Below are 7719 nucleotides of genomic sequence, written 5' to 3'. Positions count from 1 at the left end.
ATTCTAGTAACATTGTGCTTTTGTATATGAAAATAAAAAGAGAAGATATTTGATTACAGAGAGACTTCTAGATTATTGTATATTTCTCTAAAAAACTGAAATAGGGGAGCAAATGGAACAGCCAGAGGTCAGAGCAGTTGGTGTGGTGGAACAGCTCAATTGGACAATAGAACTGTAAGGGAAAAGACAAACTTCTGTCTGTCCCTGCAGAAAGTCAACACATTGCTAGCATGGCCCTTCACACTCAGAACACCAGAAGTAAAAGCCTCACTACAGAGACAATCCCTGTGTCAGTCAGGTAAAGCAGAGTGAAGAAGAACTTCTGTGGACAGAGGCAGCAGAGGCAGAGGGGATGTTTTCCAGGGATTCCAGCGTGCAACTCAAAGATAGACTTGTTTCTAGTAAGCCAAAAACCTCTAAGTAAAAGATGCTTTTACGAACATAATTCCCACCAGATGGCTGACCAAAAATTACACTGGTCAGCCAGCACAAGGTCCTCCCAGCCCAACAGAGCTGGCTCTCAGCAGAAACATTCTTATCATCCACAAGAACCAAGTCCCAGGGCTCGTGGCTTAGGAGTCAGTTCCAGGACAGAGAAGCTGTGATGACCTTTCCACATGGAGACAGGAATGAGGTATCCCCAGTCAAACACAGGGAAAGAGGTGAGAACAGACATGCTCCTCTCTCTGCCCTTCCTAAAGATGAGATTCTCCTGCTAACATGAAGGAGGAGATCTCTCTCTCAGTGGAGCAATTATGCAGATCCTGCACCAGATGAAACAAAATGACATGCCTTGATCTGGGTAGGACAGGCACTGAGCCCTCTGTAGAGGCAGGCTGGGCTGGCTTGCAGCTGGGAAAGACTTTTCATCAGGAAAAACAGCAGCTGCCCTTCAAGACTCAACTGAGCCAATTTCAGCAAAGTCCTGGGACTCGTGGCAATGAAGCTGCATTGGAAGAGCCACGTTCATCTTCACAAAACAGCACAGATTCCAGCGTCCCAGCATGGCTCTGGGGAGCATGGTGCTGTTGCTGCTCTTTCTATTAATTAACCAGGTGTTTAATTTCAGCATCCTGGCTAAAATCCAGCATGGAGAAATGCACTTCCTTTCTTTACCCAGTTTTCCCTCAGCAGCTTCATCCTGGGCAGTTTCCCCCACCCTGCCCTGGTGCAGTCACTGCAGAGCAGGTGCAGTGTCACCCCAGAACACGCTGCACTTCAGCAGCAGGTGAGGAGCTGCTCCTCAGCCTGCCCAACCCAAAGGCTCATGGAACCTACTGTGTAAACATAAGGCACTATTATCTCCCCTCTCCACATGGAATCACTTTATGGAATTTATTATTATTATTTGGAGCTCAAATTGAAACCCTCTGGCCATGTATGAACACTAAGCCTTCTTAGGGAATGCAGGAAGCAGCTAAAGTGGTGAAGAGGCAAAGATTTATGACAGTCAGAAAAGAAATTTTCTTTTCTAGCAACAAGCTTCACATTTCTAATCTATTTCTGCAGATTTTGCTACTCTCTACCAAACTTCTGACAGGTCTTAAAGACTAACACTTACCATGCTGCAAACTGCTCCTCTAAAGTCTATTTTATCATTGTTTATAACCACCTGGCTGGATTCCCTTGGTGGTATTTTTCACTCTTTCTCATAAACCCTAAGAGTATCCATATTGCCTGCACCACAGCCTTCATCTTCACCTTTTTCCTTCCCTCCAGTACCACCTCAGCTGTTTTTAACTGGGCTCCCTTTATCTCCTCCAGAGAGCTCCCACCCTTCCTGATTCCCATTCAAATCATCACCACATTAGTGAGACAGACTGACTGTGGTTTTCACCTGTCACTTAAGCAGGATTGCATCCTCACCCTCTCCCTTAGCTTCAGTAAAACTTTCTTCTGTGAGAGCTTTACAAATATATTTCTGTCCTTGATAAAATGGCATTAGGTAAGGATATAAGGGGAGGTCTGTGAAAGGAGAAAAATAGCAGTGACAATGCATCCTCTCTCCCAAATTGTCTCTCTGAAAGCTCCAAATGGCTTTGTAACAGCATGAAAGTGCTTCCTGATTATTGCCAGGCTGAGACTCAGGAAAGCCCTAAGGGTGGACAGGAGAGGGGGAAGGAATATATAAAAACATGCAGGAAGAAGGGCTGTGTAGAAATTTTGTGGCCCCTCACACACTCCCTGGGATCTTAGAACTGCCCCTGCAGCAAAGTTTCAAGGAAAACTCAGGGCTCCATTTCCCTCCTGACACTAAAAACTTCAAGCTATTCTCTTGCAGGAGCAGCCAAGTGGTCTTTAGGTCCCTGTGGACCCCTCTCATGATTTTCAGCAAGATTTTACAGCAGAAGTTTCAACCAGGACTCATCATTTTCCCACCCAACAGTCAGACAGATCTTCCTCACTTCTGAAGTGACTTGTCACTTCAGATCTTCCTCTCACAACACAAGGGGTCTGACCCCCAAACCCAGACTCTTGTGGGAGCCTGTGGGCAGAGCTGGCCAGGTGCCACCAGTGCTGGTCACAGCCACCTCTCGAGCCAGCAGCTCTGGCTGCAGGAAGGAGCACAGCTAACAAAAACATCATGCTGTGTTCCCATGGCAACACAAGTGTCATGTCCATCACCCTCTCATTTCTGGAAGAAAAAAGACATAGGTCTGATGGGGAAAAATCCAAGAGTCCCAATGGGCTGTGCTGAGCTTGGGCAGATTTTTCATGTCATTGCTGGCACCACTCACCCCAGGCCTGCTGGGAAGGGCAGCACCTGGCCCTGTGATGGCCCGTGGGTTTGAGCAGGAGGCTGAATGGGATTCAAATCATCCAGCCAGATACAGACAGTTCATGTCTTGTCTGCTCTGTGTCACTTTGAAGCTAGGGATGCACAATCCACTTAGCACAGCTACAGAAGTCTCTAGGTGTTAGCAGAAGAGGTTTCAGCTCCAGCCATCCTATCTCCCATCTGACATGACCTGGGGATGAAGGTCCTTATCAGTTACCTTTGCTCAGTGACTTATTAAACTCCAGTAATTTAGGAAGTTGGCTGAATTTGGAATTGCTCTTCCAAGACAGCAGAGATCTTTGCGTGCATCCATTCCTCTCCTGGACTGGGTGAGCTGCCACCATCTCATTGTCCCATGCTTCTCTGTGCTGATATCTGTGCCCCAGAAACCAGATCCAGCTGGGATCCAACATCCCCCTTAACGTGGATTGTATGAGCTTCTGTGCAGTGGCTACAGGGCAGCAATTAAAGCATTGCCACATAGGTCTGTACATGGAAATCTCACCTTCCAGTTCTAAGAAAACATGCTGGAATGCATCACTGGACAGTTTTGGAGCTCTCTGATGTGTTCTTGCTTGAGGCATGAGAAGATGTAAAGCTGGAGGATTTTCTTCCTTTACTTTAAAATCAGTTCCACCAATTAGTAGTTCTTTTCTACAGGAAAAAAAAAATTAAGAGGAACTTCCAGCCTGAAGAACACAAAGGGAAGACTCCAAAAATTATGCTTGGGAGAAAGCCTCTTCCTGTAAAAGGAAATTATGCCTGTGCTTGAGAGGAAAAGGGGAAGGGAAACTAGGAAGAGAATGACAGCATTCTATAGAGTGCTTGGATAAGGAGTACTTCAGATTCTCTACATCCCAATGCTGAAGCCAAACTCCAGGGAGGTGCAATGTTTGATAGTTTAGTATCCTAAGTCAATGCAGATCAGGGGAAATATCCCTGGATGCTCAGGGGCAGGGTATATCTAAATAACTGAAATCCAAAACATTAGTTAACTTGCTGTTAATCCTTAGTTTTAACTGTCAATTTTATTTTTATTTTGCTTTGTTTTCCTTCCTTGAGCAGTTTTGCTGGCCCAGCAGGGAAGGGCTCAGGTTAGATTTACTTCTGTAACTGGGGGGAGCACTTTGGCTAAGAGATTGTCCATAACTGGAGCAACTTCTTCCTCCTAAAAGACAGACAGAAACCTCATGCAGGCAGCCTTTCATGAGAGGCATGAAGAGAAGCTAGTTATTGGCATTCACTTATGCTTTTTTGGGAGAAGAAACTAGGGATTAAGTGCAACAAAAGTTAAGGCAGATGGTTGCAGGAATGTAATGAAATTTTGGCCTCTGCATGGCATCTACCAAGGGCAGCCTGCAGGAAAGTGCTCACTATAGTCCCATGGGCTCTGGGCTTTCATCCAGGGCAGCTGCATTTTCTCCAGCTGATCGGCAGCACCACCTTGCTCAAGGCACTTGGCCATTTTACACCTTTTCTCAGCTATTGGGAATCCTTAAGCAACCAAGAAATGAACATTCCAGTCATTTCCACTGCCCAGATCTCAGCTGTGAGCAGAGGAGAGAGGATTAAGTTTGAAAGTTTATTATCTCCTCTTTAGACATGCTCAAACCAGCAATCAGTTCTTGTTAATACAGGTGGCAATACCTGAGGGGGGACATTAGGGTTCACCCTGCTGTCCTTTTATTCCACTCAAGCTAGGAAACAAAATACTGACCTCGGGGTTAGGGGTTGGGAAGGAATCCATCAGCCTAAAGAGGCCTGGGATCACAAATAAAATACTTCTGCATCTCCTTAATTAAACACAGCAGAGCATTCAGTTGTGCCTTGCTAAGTGCTCATGCAAAGGGGATGAGCCCTTCTGGCAAGGTAAGTGTGCAATTCCCTCCTCTTCCCCACTGGAGCAGGCAGGCAGGGTCAGGGCAGCCCAGGGGAGAGATGTGCTGCCTGATTGCTTGCTCCTGTGACTGGCTGCCCATGTAGAAGCTGGCAGGAAGCTGGAGTGTGCCAGCCAGGTTTTTGCAAGCATGTGAAAATTAACAAATCTCACCCTGAGCTGGAAAGGGCAGATAATTGAGAAAATTGAAATTAGGAGAGAAAAAAAAAAAGAAAAGAAAAAATGAGGGAAAAAAAGAAAGAACATGGAGATGAGCCAAGAGGAAACACTTCAAAGGCCCATAGCCTGCAGCCCACATTGATGACAACACAAAGATGGGACCTTACATTTTAATTAAAGGCAATTTTTTTTTTAAAAGGTATAATAACTCTGCCATGCAGGAGCTGGCACCCTGCCCCCAGAGGTGTTGGCAAGGCAGGCTGGCAAGAAGAAACTGTGGCTTCCTCAGCTGCCTTCTTTCTGCACTGCCTTTGAGCATCAGAGAAAGCAGAGAAAGAGTGAGCAGGGCCTTCAGGAGAAATGCCTCGAGGGGAGAAGCTACAGGAAACCAAAGGAACTACAAACATGACTGAAATCCAAATCCCAGCTTCCTCTGGCTGGTGTCTATGAATACTGCATGTAGGATGTGAACTGGAAGCTGAGAGCCAGCTGAACCAGCAGCAGGATGGCACCCACAGGGCACTGGGGCAGCCACTGGCACTGCCCAGGCAGATCCAAGTGGAGCTGTCAGGGATAGAGGTCATGAAGAGCCTCATCTATAAAATACAGAAATGTGGGAGAGGGGGTAAGTGTGACCTCAAATGCCTAAGAGGGATGCTTTTCTGTAAGCCCTACCCTCCCTGCAATAGAGACATCCTTGCCTGCTCTCCTCAGGCAGGACCAAAGGCAATGAGTGGGGCAAGTGTTCTGCACAAGAGACCAAACCAAAGCTTTTCTGGGGTGCAGGCATTGGGGTCTTTGTTCCCTGGCACATCTTTATGAAGGAAGTGGGAGGATGGAAAATGGGAAAGGAAGTAGAGCAGCACAAAACCTGAGGAAGGAAAATGAGAATAGGAGTGTATCATAGGGTGAAGAAGCTCTCCTCAGAAAACAACATATAATTGTTTCCATTAGTCTGAAAGAAGAGACTGAAAAAAAATGAGAAAGGTTAACAAAGACAAAGCCTCAATTACACTAAAAAAAACAAACCAAAAAACTCCCCCCCCCCCCAAAAAAAAAACAAAACAGAAAGAATAATTCATGTAACACGCACTTATTTACATAAAATGAATACAAACAATGGTGTATTTATTTGTAGTCAGAAGCTGACATTTTCCATGGAATTTTAAGGCAGTGCCATATGTAGCCACAAGTAGCAATAGCCTGTGATTCAGTGAAATTTCCATAACAACATGAAAAAATGAAGGCCAGAAGGAGCCACACCTGGATTAAACTGCTCAGCCTACTAAAGCTTGTGTCCAGGCAGCAAGGCAATGAGGAGACATCATATTTGGGTAGAGGAGCTGCAACTTGGAGAAAAAAGTAAACAGCTCTTCCAAAAATGAAGGGCTATTCCACCTCTTCCAGCAGATGGTAAGGTGCAGTAGACACTTTAAAAAAGAAAAAAATCCAAATTTTTATGCACATTAGAAATTGTTAGCTTCTTTTACTAAGAAACAGCCAAGACAGTACGTTACTCAAAAAAACCCTCTAATGCTGAATAACAGAGGACATTTCACATGTGTTGTCTACACAGGTTGTTCAAAACCTTCAAAGGCATGTAGTGATTTTTGCTAACACCTGCAGTGTTACTACAGTCTGGGCACATTCCATAAACAAAACTCTTGGATTGTTGCAATTGCAGGCTGTTAGGAAAAGCCAGCTCTCTGCAAACATCCCTTCTCAGTCCAAAATTTTAGGGCTTGCTGGAAAGTCTAATACTGCATGAAATCAGAGTAAAGTGAGCACTTTATTCTCCCCAGAATCATACTGTGGGAAGCAGAACTTCAAGCTTCAAACAGAATATTCCTTTGCACCCAAAATCCCATTTCTACTAAACTCCCTATGAAGTCTGCTAAGGGTCTTTTGATCCTCGTGCCAGCATTAGGCCTGATAAACCAAACACTGCTCTCTGTGTAGGTACACAAAGGGAGGTGTTTCTGGAGTTGCAGCTGAAAGCAACTCGGATTTTGGCAGAGTGTGCGAACATATGAGCGACAGGGGGTTTGCTTTGCAAAACCAATCTAGTTCCATTTAATTTATGATAGTGACAAAACTTGATGAAGGAATACTGTGCCTGAAAACTCTGCTGCCCGGTTTTAACAACCAGCCTTGTGCAAATTTGGATTCTCTAGCACCCTCAGACTGCAAGGGCTGTGCCACCACTACACCCTGACACTTGTGACAAGTGGCAAGGTGGCTGTGTGATGCTGCAAAGGACAATAGGCTTCTTTTGGTTCCCTGTAGGTGTTTAACCAAGCAGCAGCACCTCTGAGCCATTATAAGGTATGCTCACAGCTAGCTAAACCGGGAGGAATTCAGTGACCTTCAGGATATAAATAGATCCAAAGCCCCTTTGTGCCTGGGGAGTGGGCAGGGGACACTTCAGCACTTATGACCTGCAATTACTCTCCCACCCAACAGAATAGACTTTGCTGTGCGTTGTCTGCAGCAATTACCAGGGCATGAGTGCTGTCAATTCTAACAGGGCCAGACACAAACAATCATCCTGGTGTGCCTCTGTCTCCCTCTCCCTCGGTCCCTCTGTGATGCTCAGCCTGCAGAGCTCTTCCCATCAGTGGCGTGGAGTTGCCAAGCAACATTTGTCGTGTCCCTCCAAGGGCCCAGCTCATGGCTCTGTGGCACATCCTGCTTTGGAGAAAAGGGGTTGTTGTGCAGAGTGAAATAACTTTCCCTCTCTCTTCTATCTTCCTACTTGATGAGGTGAAAAATGAATCATTTTGAATATGACAGGAATGCAGGATCAAATCCTGCAGTCCGTTGCTCTGGGGTAAATCCCATTGAAAATTGTCTTTGGGGAATAAATTCACTGCCAGATACCAAG

The sequence above is a fragment of the Serinus canaria genome, chromosome 10, assembly GCF_022539315.1.
Source record: "Serinus canaria isolate serCan28SL12 chromosome 10, serCan2020, whole genome shotgun sequence".
NCBI lineage: Eukaryota > Metazoa > Chordata > Aves > Passeriformes > Fringillidae > Serinus > Serinus canaria.
The sequence above is the reverse complement of the archived record's forward strand: the minus strand, read 5'-3'. Positions refer to the sequence as shown.